Here is an 18059-nt window from a genome sequence, read left to right on the forward strand (position 1 = left end):
GATATCACAGTAGAGAGCCTCATTATGCATCCACAAGAATATGAGTAAAAATAAACATTTCAAGCGTATTTCAATCAATCAATCAATCTTTATTTGTATAGCGCCGATTCATAACAACATGTTATCTCGCGACGCTTTTCAAAAAGCAGGTGAAAGACCTCAGTCTTTGTTATGTTACAAAAGAAAAATGGGATGGGGGAGACGGGATAAGTTGCAGGAAGGATTTTATTCTTTGTATTCCTCGCTTTCCTGTTGTCCACACTTCCTTGCCGCTGAGGTGGAGGTCGTAGCAGGCCGTGTTTGAATGAGGATGGCGGTGGTTGTGGGTAAAGGACACAGTCCGATGGTGGTGGCTGGGCTTCAGGGATGTCGGGTGCCATGAGCGCCCGATCCCCTCGCTGTAGGTTTTGGGAGCTCCGTCTACTCGAGAGCCTGGCTTCTGCTGGCCTCCTGGGCTTTTAACACACTGACACCAGCGACTAAAGAAGTGGAGGGGTCCATAGCAGGCCATCCCCACGTACAATCCCAAAGAACCTACAAGACATGAGAGCTCGGGAGCTCCCAGGAAAATATTTCAAAAACAGCTCACACTGCTCTTTGAACCCATTCTCAAAACTGAATGTGTGTAAACAACGGCATTCAAGACAGACAACTCACATTTGAATTGTTTATTGCAGCAGGAAAACAGTTTGTTGCCTATAAGGCTCTGTTCACGCGTAGATGGATTTTTTAAATGTAGCTTTTCAGTGTGTTTTGACCTTTCGTAAAGACGCAAACTGCGTTTTAGGTCACTGAAAATTCACCTTTTTGAAAACTCTGTTTAAGGTGTTCATGTGTAGACGGGGGGAAACTGATTTTTGGGCTTGTTTGGTGTCATTCTGCGACGCTGTCACTTTTGTTTACATGAGATTAGTTCAATGGCAGACGTAAACAAACTAGTGCTGAAGGTCTCATTTAGGCCAACAAAGGAAGCGAATGCCTCACTGTTAGTTTATTCCAGTTTATTTTAGTTTGGGTTTAAGACCTCATGTCTTTCAATAACATAGATGATGGTACCTATTTCACCTTAGGAAACCTTAGGCATTTTGGTATGAAAACCTGCATGTTAATAACAATCCTGGATTATAGTAAATATATGTCTAATGTTTGCGACAAATGAAACTGCTTCATTTCATTTCAGCAAGTTTAGAATACTTTAATTATGGATAGACTTCCTGCCGTCATAAACTTACGTTCATTAAGTGGCAGCTGGCCCTCTCCAGGTTGCCAGCCACATTGATGCATCTCGCAAGCAGCAAGGCAACTGAGAATTTGTTTTCGGTGTAAAAATGCAGAGCTAAAGGGTAGTTATCTTGTATTTAAGTCCAGTATTATTACCTAACGTGAGCCCCCATGCAGACGCTAAAAAAATCCCCAAAAGATCACACAACAGCACAAACTTGTCCATCAACCAAAAATACAAACCATGCTGTAGACTCTAACACTGTGAATGGACAGGAGAATAGATGCCTGGGGACGTTTTCTGTGATGGGCTTCCGGAGTTGATTTCGTGTTGGAGACATGGTTAGATGGCTGTTTGGGATTTGAGTTTCTAGAAGCTTTATGAGGTGAAGGTCCGTAATTCACACTAACTTTATACTCGTCAACAAACAGGAAGTTGCCTCTTATATAAAAGCAAAACATGACAAAACAGAATAATTGAAGTGCAGGCTGTTTCTGATTCTGAGGCTGTGATGTTCATCTTATCAGGATGTTAAAATGCACTTTTCTATTGTAAAATAAAGTGACTGCAGCCCACACACTCAGACATCAGCAGCTGTCTGTAAAAAAGGTCTTGTGATTGAGCAGAGAAGGAGAAAGTCAGTGATTAAAGAGGAGGAGCACACACAGATAGCACACACACCTATAATCCTCTCACTGACTGAAGTCATAAGAGAGAAGACAGAGATGAGAAAAGAGTTTTAAAAACGGTTGAAGGCTGAAGAGAGCAGTGTGACAGAAAGGTTCTGACATGCTGCCCTCCGTGACACTCACACGAACAGAGGTAGTGATTAAACAGGGCACTGGAGGCACACAAACACACACACACACACACACACACACACACACACACACACACACACACACACATACACACACACACACACACACACACACACACACACACACACACACACACACACACACACACATACACATCAGCAGACATGAAGGGGTGGTTGAGGTTTTCAAATGACAGTTTATATTCCAAAGCAGTTTTTTCTCCTCTCTTGCAGCGACATTTGGAAACTGTAATCCTGCAGGAAAGACTATCAAGAATGTACTCAGCTTGTGTTTGATAGGAAACAAAAGTTAAATCATAAATGAACATTTCTCAACCGTTTGGTTTGTACGCTGACAATCAGCAGTCATTGCAGTTTTCATGCTATCACCGAATAGCACAGCCATGTTGTGACTCCCAGCATCATGAAATTACATGAAAACAGCTGGTTAGCTTAGCACAAATATTGTAAGCAGAAGGGCAGCAGCTAGCCTGGCCCTGTCCAGATGGAAAACAACTCCAGTTGCAGTGGTGGCAGCAGCTCAGTGTGTAGTGATTTGGCTTTAGAAGTGGTGGGTGTTGACTGAAGTCCAACATTAGTATAGAGCGTGGAGTGGAGTGGTTGCTGGAGAACTGCTGGTTCACCTTCTGGGGCATTGCAAAGGAGCTCTTAAGCAAGGTACTGAACCCAGAACTGCGCGAAGAGCCAGCTTTTGGCAGCCTTATGAATCTTTTCACATCATAGATACACATCGACAGGTCATGTGTGTATTGCGCGTCTATGTGTATCCGAGGGATTTTTCTTTTTCTTTGCCTCATTTTTCTTCTTTTTTTGTTCTCCTAGGCAAACTTGAGAACAATTCTTCCATTACTTTACAATCCAGTTATTTTCAACGTTGTCATACTTAAGGGGCTACCCTATATCCACTCCCAATGTTCATCTCCTAGTTAGCATTAGCCACCAGCTAATGGTCATACTGGACCTTTTAACGCTATAGCAGCAAAATCCCTGTCATCCTATCAAAGAAAGATAGTGCTTCATTTTAATCACATTTTCCCCAAAATACAGCTAAAATAATTGGTGTATTTGTAAAGTTGTCCTTTAATTTAATGTTCTTTGATATAAAAAACCTGCACAAAATATTTTATAGTAAATGCTCCACCAGCACTGGACAGAATAGGGCGACAATAGGGTCTTTGTATTATCAAGGTAATAAACAGTGAATCACTGCTTCAGAAGATAAAGATAAACTTTATTGATCCCCCGTGGGGGAAATTTGTGAAATTTCACCAGACATCCAGTCAGAACAGAAACAAGAAATCTGCAGTAACTTTCTTCTATGGTCCTCAACTGAGAGTATATGGAAGCTGCTGGCACTTGCTCGAGTCTTTAAGCACGTTTGAAAAGGCAGACTGTGTCAAAGAATTCAGCACTCCTGTTGGCTCGACAGGCCCGAGCGCATATCAGCATGCTGAGGCCACCGGCATTATTCAGCCTGCTCCCTGACTCTGCAGCACCCAGGAAGGAAGGAACTGAACTAGTAAAAAAGTCATGGCCATGCTTTTTTAAGGAGCACTCATTTAGTTTAAGTGCTCCAAATTATACAACACCCCGACCAACTTTGTGATGTGTCTCTGTGTATGTTACGCCTTTCTCATTCAATCCCTTCCTCTTTATTCTTTACCCCTCCTTTCTTCTTATATCCTTTCAGTGTCTCCCCCGGCCTCCCACACCATCTCTCGCTCTTCCCTCTGTCTGTCTTCCCTCCCTCAGGTCACCACATCTGCAGGCTGTTTCCACTGGAATATATTTCATGAACGCATAGACTTCAGCTGCGGGGAGGAGGGCTTATTGAGGAGTTTGTCTAATGTTAGTTAGGGGATAGGTGCAGGGAGGGAGTGAAGGGTTAGGAGCGTATAAATATGTGTCAGGAAACACAAGCGAGCATGGTGGAGAAGATGAGTCAGAGGGAATAATTCTTCCTCTAAAAAATCAAAGAGAATACAGTTTTTCACTTTTGAATCTTGCTTCTTTCTTGTCTCTTATTCTGGAAACCAAAACTAAAGCAAAGACAATCACCTCCAAAAACCTTCCTGTCAATGAAAGAGCTATACTGATGAGATAGAACGTGAGAAGTGCAGCAAAGTCAAGGGCAAAATGGAGAAAAAGTCGAGGAACCTCCCTTGGCTGGGCATAACACATGGTTAGATTTTCCTGTGTCCACATGACTCACAGTCTGGTCAGCAAACGCATAATAAACGTGACAGAAATATCCCCATACAATGTCACCAGAGTCCACGGAAGGCATATAATTGCTGGATAGAGCTGGGCCGTGGTTTGAGAGAAGAAGAAAAAAGTCCAACTCGTATAAAGGCAGAGCAATTGAGAAGACCCGTTTTTGTATTTTTTTTCCCTTTTAATGTTTTTCTTTTCTTTTAAAGCTGTATAAATATGCAATCGAGTTGAGCTGATCTTCTTCTCACTATAAGAGAAACTTTGACTCAATGACAGACAGCTGATTATCGTTTACAGATAGATTTAGTACTTCATTTGTTCAATGTATAAGTTCAAAAAGTTTTGGATTCAGTAGCTTTTGGATTCATGCAAAAATTGCAAAAGTTAGCTGAGTATCACCTGCAAAACTAGAGACATTCCCATCAGCCTCAGCTGCACTCTGTTTTAAGTCCTAAGTAAGAAAATACTGACATGCTAAGCAAAGATGCAAATCTTGCAAACAAAAGCTTTAACGTCAAGGGCTGAAAAATTAAAGTGCTGCACTTCCTGAAGTAGCCACTTGAGGCTGGTTCCAAAAGGGGTCAATTCCTGTGGAGCCCCATATTAACCTGAGGGGGCTTCTTCACCTCAGCTAATTCCATCACTGAAGTTGGTGTCTTCCAGAGATTTATTTGTTATTACATTCCATTACTAGATAAGTCTGTGTTTGAGTTTGTTTGGTGAGTGGATTCTAAAACGTTAGCACTAATTAGCAGGTATGTCTGTGCTCACCATACCTGGCTCGTTAGCTCAATTAGTGGTTTTTCTATGTTTAAATTTGTTCCAGTCTTTACATGAGAATACGGATTGATGTTGGATTTTCCCTGCTGTGAAGACAATGTGCATGCCTTAGGATTAAGGACATCACTTATTTTAAGTCGGCTCTTAATGTTCAACCACCACGCGCTACCCACAAAGGCTAACGGCAGAGTGTGTCACCAAACATTACACTGAGTAGTTTTTTATCAATTAAAAAAAAATCCAGTCGGCTAACACCACAAATCTCATTCTGTGGCAAACACTTTCTTTTCTGACTCCTCGATTATCCAAATATGGAGATTTAGACTTAATTTTAAGAACTTATTGCTTGTTTTTTAAGCCTTTAATGTTCCGACCCCCCTTGTATCTGTGATCTTCTGTGTCCCCATGACTAGTGCCTGAGGTCCCCCAGCAGGGCCATACTGACGTTTCATAAAACTCAACTGGTCACAAAAGGCAGACAAACTCAGTGTCCTCTTTAACGGTTAGCTTTTTCTTGACTGTTGGCGTTGTCGTGTACTTAGGGACCTGGTAGGTTAGGTTTATTTGTTTAATTAATGCTTGGTTTCTATTAACCTGTGTATTTGCTTTATTTTAGTCTATTTGTTTTTTGTCAGTTTATGTTTTACAAGTATCTGGTATCAAATGTATTTTAACCTCTTTATGAAAAAATGCCATATAAATAAGGTTATTATTATTATTATTATTATTATTATTATTGTTATTATTATTATTATGTCATTATCACCAAATCTGGCCACTTATTCTTGAAAAAAAAAAGGTGCCGTCGGCCACAATGCTGAACATGAAGGTTCAGAACGCAATGAACCAAAGGGTGACATCAGGGTTTTTAAGTCCATTTCTTTAAGTCTATGGTAAACACTTTACCTGCTACCATTCAGCTTGTTAGCATTATGATTGAGAACATGTCAACAATGCTGATATTGATCATGTTGCTTATTCACTGCTGTTCCAGTCACAGAGCTGCTAGTTGACTGTAGACTCTTTGCCTGGTTGAAATGTACTGGAAACTGTGTGTATGTGGTAAAGGATTGTAGTTTTAGTGCTCACAATTTAAAATGTTGAATGTAATTACAGACATGGGAAGCAAGTTGCCATATTTAGCTCTATCTGACTCTCTTCTAGCCCTTGGGCGCTGCTTGATAGGCATGCAGATAATTGCGTTAACTGTATGTGTCTAATCAAAATTATGAGGATACGTTGTTGTAAAATACAGTTTAGACTGAGGACCTATTTAACATTATTTCAGAAATGGTAAACAGCTTTTCCTTTTTAAACCTTTTTCAGCTACAACTAAATCTTTTACAAAGGTTGATTTTGAATTTTGAATTTGACTGTACTGATATCTGTGAACGAAATTATTTGGGTGACAGTTTGCACAGCTAAGATGGAAGATAAAGGAACTGCAGGGCTCCTAAAGCAGCTTCAGTGAAGTCAGAGTGTTTCGGTTGTTTAAGGGTTAAGTGAAGCACAGTTATGGTGAGCGGAGGGGAGAGCGCTGAAATCTTTTCCATATTACCGCACACATGAGGAACACATTTAAGTGAGTTCAGCTGTCTGGAGTCTCTCTCTCTCTCTCTCTCTCTCTCTCTCTCTCTCTCTGTGTCTCACTGTGTCTCTCCCCCCCCCCCCCCCCTCTCTCTCTCTGGCTGGTTTGGGGTAAGTTCAACACAGCAGTATATCATTACACATCTGGGAAAATGCACTCGGAGCCCCGGATGACACACCAGTGAAAAGGGAGACAAAGCACTGTAGCCGTACCTGAATTTTGTAGTTTATAATGCAACTTTAAAAAGAAAACAACATTGGTAAAGAACCATTTTTTCTTCGTATCCTATTTAGAGGGAAACGCCTCGACAGGAGATGGGGTGAAACTTCCACGTCTGTCCATTGCAAGCCATTGGAAGTATTAACAGAAAACTTGAGGCCTGTTATGGAGCCAATAAAGTTCTCAAACCTTCAAAGAAAAAAAAAACCCTGCCACAGATGTGAACACTAAAAACTGTGTCATCATTAATATTAACACTGATAGAAATCTGAGATTCAAACTCCTTTCTCTCCTCCCATCACTTCTTCTCCATAACTCCTCCTCCTTGGTATTGCTCTGGTTCCTGCAGTTTTATTTTGGTGGAATGGATGATGACTGGCTGAGCTCTGAGGGGGGAGAAATCTTACAGTCTTTTTTTTTTCCAGTATGGAAACTGTTGCTTCCCTTCGTTCCCAGGTCCACATACCACAGCAATCTTGCTTCCATAAATGTAGCAGCCTCTGAACGCTTACCTCTGCGTTTGGTAGGAAAAAAATGGCTGCAATGTTCGCAAAACTTCTACTGCTGTCTACCTCAAAACACAAACACATGAAGATGGCGGGGTCCCTGCAGTGAGTACGATGGGTGGCAAACAAGAGTTATAGGGATCAGGTCAAAGTTGAGGAGAAAAAAACCCTCCATGCATCACTTGAAGTCCCACATATGCACCCCCAACCACCCAACCCCATGCATGACCTCAACCATTCTATGTCCTGTAAGGGAAGGGGAGGCATTTGAGAGAAACCTCCTTCTTTCATCTTCTGTCAATCTATTTTTTTACTTTCTGAGCTCTGTTGTTTTTTTTTAATTTTCTTTACATCATTGCAGTTTCAAAACACATTCAGCCATTGTGCCTTTAATGCCAAGGAAATATACATTGAATAGTCCACCTTTATTCAGTGGAAAGGAAACATTTTGCACGGATCAGACTGGAAAAGCACTACTTTAAAAACGTGTAACTGAGGTTCGAAGATGCTTATATACAGTTTGTTTCTGGTTGTGTACATCCATACTGAATTCAACTGAACTAAAGCAGTCTTGACTTTGGTCAGAGAAAATTCCAGGACTCTCTGCAAGCTTTTACTGCTGCAGTCAGTGACAACAAGGAAGTAAAATGACTCCTCCAGACCTCCTCCTCACTTGAATGATTTCACAGATGGGGAAGGACGGAAACGGTCCACAAAACAGTTGGAGGTTGTAAAGCCAGGCAAGACTCCTGATGCCTGAAAAGAGCACTTTTTGCTTATTTCATTTAGCTCTACCCTGTAAACTGTTGACGTGAATCCCGCTAAGTCATTTAATCTGAAACATTTTGAATGGAAATGCCAATGCAAACGGCAAATGTTAACACAAACTCTAAGTAAGTAGAGCAGGCCTGGTTAGGGTTAGAATGGGTAATAGTTTAAGGCAATTTCCCTTTTAAAATGCTGTTATGATAAACTATTATCCATGTTGATTTTATCTTAAGGTACAGAGAATAAAGCCTTCCATAAGGGATTTTTGTCCACTGGCGAGCAATGCAAGAAGTTGTTAAAACAACAGTGAGTAATTATCCTTTTAAGTTGAATTAACTTTTCAGAAACGTTAATGTATCTCCGATATCTCCTATATCTACAGAGATATAGGCGCAAGTACTTTTTGATACCTTTATCTTGAGATATTGAGTCTTCTACTCTCAAGAAAAATGTATCCTTAAAAAAAAAAAAAAATTGTAGTCTTGAGATCGCAGAATAATTTCATGAACTCCAAAGTGAATGTCAATTCAGCCTTTAAGATCCCTTTCATAACCGTTGAGAAAACGTTTATGACGTCTTCTTCTTCATTGACCACAACTGATCTAATGTTTCTCTAACATAAATGAGACTTCTGACTGTGTTGGACCTTTTTCTTTTTTTTTTTTACTATAGCCTGATCAATAAAAGATACTGGATCTGATGTTTTCAGCTTGAATCTGTTGCTGGGCTTTGCACTCCTGATCTCTGATAAACATCATGTAATAAGAGGAAGGCGGCTTTGGTTTCTAAGTTAAATAATCATTTAATTTGATTTGATCTTAAGAAATAAACCAACTAAGTAAAATCCATACAATATATCTGAACTCCAATCCTGTCAGTGCACCGTGTTGTTACTCACTTTCAGGGATTTGTTTGTGTATTCAAACACTAAAATGTTCTGTGTTTTGCCTTCCTTGTTTAAGTGCTTAAGTTAGCACTTGAACTGTCTGCCGTCTGCCACCTGCCACCTATCAAACCTCCACCTGCCACATAAAACACCTAGTGGATGCTGCAGAGGGCAAACAGCCCCTTTAACCTCCCCAGCTTGTGGTCAGAGGATGTGGCCTGAGGACAGAGAAAGAGAGAGAGAACGATAATGTGACAGCTGACACATTTTAACTGTAAAGCGGGTCAATTTGTGTACACTGGAAAAATAGTAAGGCTTACTATGTTTTTAAATCAATGGATGGCACAGACTGATTATCTACTGACATTAAAAAAGAAGACTATGATGCAAACATAGTCGCCTGGTTTGTGTGTGAGTGTGTGTTTTGGGGGGTTGGGAATCCCTTCAACATCCGTCTCCACAGCTGAACATGGTCCATATGTTTCTGTTTGTAACTTCAGACTCTTCAACTTGTGCTAACCTACACTTTACCAGTACGCAGTTGAAAAAATACATTTGTCTTTTGTGATTTAGTTGTTTGTTTTTCTGAAACAGTTAATTCTGAACAAAGCCAACAAAAGAAAATCAAGAAGTTGCTTTTTTTCCTCTCCATTTGTTCACTCTGCCTTGGAGAAGCGTTACTCCTGCATTTTGGTCTGCTGCTGTGTCACTTTTTCCAACTGTTCAGCCAGTGGGAGGAGGGCCGCTGCAGAAGAAAGCTAAGAGGACACATCCTATCAGCAGCAGGAAAACCAGCAATGTTGAATCCTAGACCTAAGCCATGGTGGGTGAAGATTAATGGGCTGAAAAAGAGGCAAAAGATTGGGTTTAACTTTGTAAATAACAAACATTTCTTGTACATTTGACATTACATTTCTTGGTTTCATGTGGCTGTTTATTCATAATGTCACAGCTGACACAACTGTGATGATACAGAATATTTGCATAATGCTGTAAGAAGCTAAAAGAGCCCTGTGGCTCCATGACAACTGATGGAAACAAGGAGTTCCTTAAGGTCTTCACTGGACTCTGATTATAGTTGGGGAATCCTCCAAACCAAGACCTCCAAAGAAGGCATGGTGGGGACATAGCAGATGATAAGGGGGTGTAGTGCAACGTCAAGAACCTGCAGAATATACCAAACTTTTAAAAGACGAGCATGAAGGGCTAAAATGAAAAGGGAGATAAAAGGTGGGTTCAAAGAAAGCAGAGCATTGTAGTTCATAATCCAGTGAAGAAATCTGTGATGAGTGGAAACTTTCTCAAATAAGCTGTCGTTGAATTGAAGCAAACAAAAGCTGCCTTTCCATTTTAGCAAACGTGTTAGTCCATAAATAAAATAATAATAATAAAGTTCTCTTGAAACTCATTTCTGGTATCTGGTATTTTTGGAAGCACCTTTGGGAAACTTGCAGTTTTTCTGTTTCTCTATTACCCACATGAATAGACATAATCATTCCTTTTGCCTCTCTAAATACTTTTCTAAAAATCCTCCTTCCCAAGCTCCACATCATCACTTCTCCTCCTCGTCTTGTCTCTCCTCTTAAGTCCTCCTCTCGCTCTCTTTTCTTCTCCACGCCCGTAGCGCAGCTCGTCTGGATCCTTGGTTTGAGATCACAGTCCAAAATGTTAGGGTTTGCTGTCCAGAGAAAACACTCTGCAGAGCCAAACAAAAGGAGAGAAAAAAAAGGGAAGCTCAAGTTAGTGCGGTGAAAAGATTTCAGAGTCCTGAGATAGACATATGAAGCTCAACTGTTTGCATTTGATATAAATTTCCACTGCTTTGTTGCAATGCTAATAAAATGACTGGGCTGCGTGTATCTACATGCTAAGTGTGTACTGTATAGTTCTCTTAAGGCCTACCTTGTGGCACAGCATGAAATCCCTCCTCCCTGCTACATGTTAAACCAGTGACTGAAAACAAATGTTGCACTAATAACCTTCACACATACTGTATGTTAAAGAGCTCCAGTGGTTTTACTGACAAGGATAAGTCTGCGCAGGTAGTAAGGCTATTCAATCTCACTTCATTATTCTCAAGGAAATTCTGATAGATTCCTAGTACAACTTGTTTTTCCAAAGTTCTATTTAATTACCCTGAATGATTGTGTAAGTCCTTTTAATGCTGTCTCGCCTGATATTGCCGATAGACATGTATATAAGATGGAAGTAGCCTCAGTGACATCACCCATAGGTTTCTAAAAAAGTGTTTTAAAGCCCAATGGTTGATGGTCCACATATTGGAAAATCTATGATTGACGAAGAATTGGAGATTAAGCCTCCTTACAAATAGCAACAAAGCGCATGCCTTCAATAAAATGAGCCATGCCCCTTATCATGAATAACTCTAATCCTTCATAAATCAGAATGGATGAGTAAAAAATAAAATGAAACCCCTGTTGAGTATGTGCCTATCCATACAAGAGATATTCAGACTGCATTTGTTGATTGAACCAAATTAGTGTATTATGACGTCTATGGAAACAGAGGATTTGCCGCCCAACCTCCTGTAGTAATACCTTAATCCAGAGGCTCTCAGAGAGCCAGTGCTCTAATTGACGAGACCAGTCCCGCAAGGTCACACCGAGAACCATGCGGACAAGCAGCTGCAGGAGCCGGAAGCCGAACCCTCGACCCTCCGGCTGAGAGACAATCAACCTCACCCCTTTAACCACATTATCCCTGCGTAGCAGCAGGAGCAGACCGGGGTCTAGGTTCTTGACCCAGGACACATCGGACAAACATACAAGTCTTTATTAGGTTTAAGCATATATACCTGCTACCTTAAATACAGTATACTATACATATTGATATCTTACATAAGGAATATATTTTACACAGCAAATGTATCGCCACACTTCTGCTTTCAAACAACATAATCAATTTCAGACAGATGTTTTTTAATCACATTTAGTAGGATGGTTATGGAGCTTGCGGGAGACTTAAGTTTGTAAAGTGGAGCACAGTAATTGGTGTAAGCGTAGCTTGCTTCAGGAAAACCCCAGGTGAGTTCCTGCTGAGCGCCTGTTAGTACAGGTACTCTGTTTGGGAGTTAGTGGCTGACTGAAAATGTTTAGTACAGTCTTTACAGACAGGCCGGCTTATTGGTGGGTTGTGGTAAATGCAGGTGAGGATGAATGGTTACTCATCAGTGCAGTCTTAATAATGACACAGGTTCACATTTAAAGGAAGTGGGCACAGCATTGATGATGTAAACATAAGAAAATGACAAAAATCATATGTCAAGCTTTAAATCTTTTCCTTTTCTAAGGCAAATGTTTTTTATGCTCATAAACTCCAAAACCAAGACAGAAGAGGATTATAACACACTTAAAATATCCTTTTGTTTTAATTACCAGCTACCTTTTAGCAACAGCGGACTTCCATAAAGAGATTATGTTTAACTTGCTAATTAGCATATTAAGCAGTTACAGAGTGCTCCACAGGAGCTTGTTGCTTGGCCTGAAATGCTTTATATTTCCTGTATAACCCTCGGAGACAGTTTGCTTTGTGCCTCCAAGCACAAAAGAAAAAGAAACATGTAAGAAGCAGAGCATGATAGGACTGCCATTATAAGGGTACAGGATAAACATGGCCTATTATGTGTCTGGTTGTACATGTGTGTTTGCCATTAGAGGCGTGTAAAGCTGTGCTGCATGGTCATGGTTGGTGATCACATCCCCTCGCCAATTCATGCAAAACTTTGTGCTGAGCTTTGTTTACATATTTACATGCATGTGTGTGTGAGAGTAAATTCATGTTTGTTTGTTTGTATGTCCACAACTTTATAAAAAAAACCCTCAAAAAAACTAAATGCCTCCACCACACCTGGAACACATTACATCCTTGTGGAGCCATGTGGTGGGCACATGAGTCTTAAAGTGGCAGGGGCCGTTTTTCCCACATTACAGTCATTAGTAAACTCCACACCCCCCACTGGTCTGACTGGTTGGACTGGCCAGATGACATCATCATAAGCTGTGGACCCCTCTATGTCTTTTAAAGGGGATTATTTACATGAAGCCTCCTTTCTATTTTTGGGCTTTTTATGCCTTTATTGTAGAGATAGGACAGTGGATAGAGTCAGAAATCAGGCAGAGAGAGAGAGAGAGGGTGATGACATGCGGGAGGGGAGCCACAGGCCGGATTCGAGCCTGGGCCGCCCACTTGGGGGATTTGGGAGACTCCATACATTGGGCGTGTGCACTGCCACTGCGCCACCAGCGCCCCCAGCCTCCTTTCTTTGAGTAATTACTTGTTAAGGTGTCATCTGCTGGTTAAACACAGTGAATTATTATATTTTAAGTTTTGACATTTTGAAAAAAAGGCCAAATGACTTGGGACAACTCATTCTCTCGAACTTGAGAACTGACTCATGTAGGGCTCGTCTTCCTAACTTTACAATAGAAGTGCATTAAGTGGATCTACGTTGTATGTAGGCCACTAGAACCAGACACAGTGTGTGTGTATCTGTGTGTAAACCTCCTCTGCTGGTTACATTCGGAGGTTTGGCTGATGATGGAAGAAATTCCATCTGAGAATTACAGATGTTTTTTCCAGTTTCTTTTGTTTAGTCCCTCCCAGTCTCTCTCTCTCTCTCTCTTTCTTCCCCTCGCTCTCCGTCTCTCTCTCTCTCTCTTGAGTGCTCCATGGAAAATCACCATCACAGCAGAAGCTAACCATTGCATCTGTTCAAACTCAGTTCGACAAGAAATCGTAGACTGTAGCTGGGTTTAAATTGAACCAGTTGTTTGGTATTTCAAAGCCATGTCCTTTCTTTTGCCACCCTACTCATTACACAGACTAGACCAAATTCATGACCAGTATTTATCATGATGATACATTTAAACGTGTCTGTTAAAAGAGTATGTGAATGAGTCAGAGGCAGAAAGCAAAAAGGAAAGGAGGAGAGATAAAGAGAGATTGGGTTTAGAGAGGAGAAGGGTTAGTGAGTGAGAGAGAGAGAGGTTAAAAGCAGTAACGTGAGAGAGAGGGGAGAGAGGACAGGCAGGGGAGGAGGTTTAAGGGTAAGCAGGCAGCCCATGACATAGCTAAAGCATGAGTACATGCCTGCTGGCTGACGTCCACTGTGAAAGTTCTGCATCTGGAGAAAGTCTATTGCTGCTTTTTCTTCTTGCTAACTCACTGCTGCTACGTCTTCTACAATTCATCTCTTAACTCGAGGTCATCTTCGTATGGATTCTGTCGGCTTATTTTTTTATCACACTTACTGTAGTCCTTGTCTTTCTTGCCTTTTCACTCTTTTTTAAAAATCAAATACAGAATGAGAAACAAGCAAGGGAATCTATTCCCCTATCTTAATTTAAAGCTCTGCTTTTGTCTATCTCTCTCTTTTACAACCTTATGTAACAAAAAAAGCTACAAAAAGTTAGTTTTCATCCAAATTGAGATAGTACCAGTTTGGTTCGAATCTCTATAAGCCAAATTTTTTTTTCAGTCAATAGTTACAAATTAAAGCTGGAATGTTTGACACGTTTTGGCTTGCTGAGCCAGTTAGCTTAGCTTAGCTTCGCAGGGCGACTGAGGCAGGAGGTATCAGCTAGCCTGACTTCCTTGGATTAGCCACGAGTATCTCCTTTAAGCGTACATGTTCTTAGTTTGTTGAAAAACTTAAATGTGAAAATATTATGAAGGGGTTTAGGATTAAACCAACAAGCAATAAGTGATACAGTAATACTGGTTTCTCACCTAAGCTAAGTTAACCAACTACAGGGAGTAGCTTAATATGGCCTACAGATAGATACATGGTATAAATCTTCTCATGTAGGCCTTACCCTCTGTAAGCAAACAAATGACTGTCCTAATATGTGGAAAATATTTATTTCCAATAGAATTATTTGATGGCTAAGTAGTGTTTTTTAAAAACTTGTTACAGATACTCCAGTCTTTTAAAGCTCACAAGTTCCTTAAATTATGTTCAGGAAGTGTTTCTTTCATTGTCTGCTGACTTGCTTCAAAGTTTGCCTGACGGAAAGAAGTGCCTCTTTTTTACCTCAAGATATAGTTTTCTTAGAACAGAGATACACAAATTCTGCTTTTGGGTTTTCAAGTTTGAGTAAACAGCATCTCTTGTACACAGTAGCTGATGAATGGATTTTTCAATGATTCACTGTTTTCAATTCATCTGTTTCAAAACCTAAGCCATGTCAGCAGTGTCTTATCGTCTCATTTCAACACTGATATTCTCACTGATCAAAATGTGTTTAACTATTAACTTTTATATTCCTTGCACTGACAAAATACCAAAAGTAGGCTACTGGTCGGCTAGGTTGGACAGCTGAGCTCTGCTTTTATAGCGTCAGTAAAGACTAATGGATGAGAGCACGTGTTGAAACACTGGTGGTCCTGAATCTTATTGACTCCCAGCCATTCCAGGGTTAACAGGGGGCAGTGGTACAGGTATGAGCTTGCCCCTTTCTCTCCCTTAATTTTCTCTCTCCCTCCCTCACTTTCACACACTTTTTCTTCTCTAAATATTTCCTCTTTCATTTTGCTGCATTTTGGAAAGACTTATGTTTTTGAGTTAGGGGGGGTTAATGTAACTTTTTAGGTGTATTTCACCACTTTTTGAATCATTTTCAGATTGTGACGTTTGTCTCTTTCTCTTTCTTATTCTATTGTACCCTTTTTTCTTCTGTAACATAAACACACACATGCCACACACACTTCATGGCTGCAGGGCGTGTCCACACTTCCACTCTTTAGTTTGTTGACCAGATGATCTCCTGCAGCCAGTCATAATGGCGGGGTGGAGTTATAAGAAAACCTTTTCTTTTCCTCCCTCTCCAGTCCTGATTCTTCCTTTCTCACTTTTTTTTTTTAACTTGCTGAATCCAAAAACTTTGTGGAGACCAGAAAATTCTTCCACGTGTCCACTGCTGGAGTCAGATGGAGGAGGGGAAGGAGAGAGAACATGTCTGTTTTTTTTTCACCAGTTTTCTTTCATTTCATTTAATCAAGGTTCTGAACTGTATAAGGTTATTCTGAATACTCAGTGCTTAAAATGTATCTCGACTGGATTCGATGCACATATAGGCATATATAACTTCATACTGCAGCATTCAGGAGTACAAATCTGAAAGAAGAACAAGACTGATTTCAAGTTTGATTCTCTTTTTCTGCATAGAAAGTAAAGTCGCACAGGGGTTCATGACTAACAAGAGGCCTTAAGAAAGAGGACGATGCAGCTCAATTTGGATAATATAATACTGAATGAAAGGGAGAAGGTGGGAGTGAAGAGCCTAAGACACATTTCTCACTTAGACTTGACAATATAGATATTCTTGAATCTTGAACCTGGAGAAAGGGGGTTTATCTTAGTTTGGAGAAACATCTAAATGCAAGAAAAGAGAAAAGTTGTCTAGGTATATTGTGCTTTTTGCTGCCTGTTTGGAGAACTTTGCATTAAGTCCACAGATTGTTACACTTCATCATCATTTATGTACCTGAGCGTTTGTAATTTCCTCCTTTTCCCCTCGCCCTTCTGTGAATGCTTTTGTGACTCCTTTATTTTGAGCATGTGTTTATTAACATGACTCTGCTGTTGGAAACCAGTTTCATCATTGCTGTGCTGATGTGACCTGAGTAACCTGGCTCTGAGAAGGAGAGCGTGGAGGCGGACTGCCTGAAGGGGGGTTTGAGAGCAGAGAGGGACGTCAGGCTGAGGAGGACATGCCCCAACTGGTGTGTGTGTATGTGTGTGTGTGTGTGTGTGTGTGTGTGTGTGTGTGTGTGTGTGTGTGTGTGTGTGTGTGTGTGTGTGTGTGTGTGTGAGAGAGAGAGAGAGAGAGGGGGAGGGGGGCGCTGTTCTCTTCTCTTTATTTACATTCATTTCTGTGCATCATATTTAAACACAATGTCCATAATTTCTCAGAGAAAAACTTATGAATAGTGAATTTAATGATGTGCTGTTCACAAAAGCACTTAAGCTTAAGAGGACTGACTTATCTTAATCAAAAGACGGATTGACTTTGTATTATAAAATCTAAATAACACAACCTAGGAAGTGTGTCAAAGTCTGTCACTCAAACATCACAACTGTCTAACATGACATGTTTACAAAGGAAAATAGTAAACATTTATACTAACCCAGATCTGATGTATTAACATTCTTTATTTTGACAGTTTTACGATGATATTCCTGTCACAACACCACTCTGTGGCATCGGGGGATTACATGTAAAAGTCTCTCTCTGAATTGATGTGTCTGTGAAATGAAACAGCTGGCATTTATCAAAAGGTGTGTACATGTCTGTAATCACAAATAGCCCCTGGCTCTATTTTCATGCCATCTTCAGATTGGGTTAGAAGTCACAGGAAAGCAATTGGAATGGTTTAATAAAAGTGGCACCATGAAATGATTTGTTTGCTACAACTAATGCTGGGCTTTAATCCTAAACAAAGGTCTATGTCCTGATATAAAAACAAAATTCAGAGGTTTTCTGTATAAAGCTGTAAAATTATCAAAGGAAATTGTGAATGTATGGCTGAAAGTTCATCTTCTGATAACCATTTATTTCCCATGAATTGATGACCATCATCTGTGGAGTTTTTCTTATCACCATGTTAGTTGACATTATTTGGACATGAGACTGGCTCGTTGGTCTCTCAGTCCTGGCTATGAGAAGAACAAATGTGACGAGACTGGCTATTTGCTGGGTGAAATGTGAGCCATTTCACTCACACAGGGACAAACAGAAAAAAGGACCAACCATGACTTTACAGTCCAGAAAGGTGACATTACTCAATGTAAACCATAGCTATAGGGCAAGCTCACTGCAACACCACCAGACATTCTTTTCAATGTTTAGAACTCTCACAAACATATTCAACAAGGGTCCTATGTTAACACTTCAGACATTTTGTGTAATTCATATAGATTTGAAGTTCTTCACCTTCATTTGTAACAGCACTTTGTTAAAATCATTTTTAGTTTTGGCACACAAAACAGCTGAAATGTTTCCCTCTGTGAGATA

The sequence above is a fragment of the Labrus mixtus genome, chromosome 16, assembly GCF_963584025.1.
Source record: "Labrus mixtus chromosome 16, fLabMix1.1, whole genome shotgun sequence".
Taxonomy (NCBI): domain Eukaryota; kingdom Metazoa; phylum Chordata; class Actinopteri; order Labriformes; family Labridae; genus Labrus; species Labrus mixtus.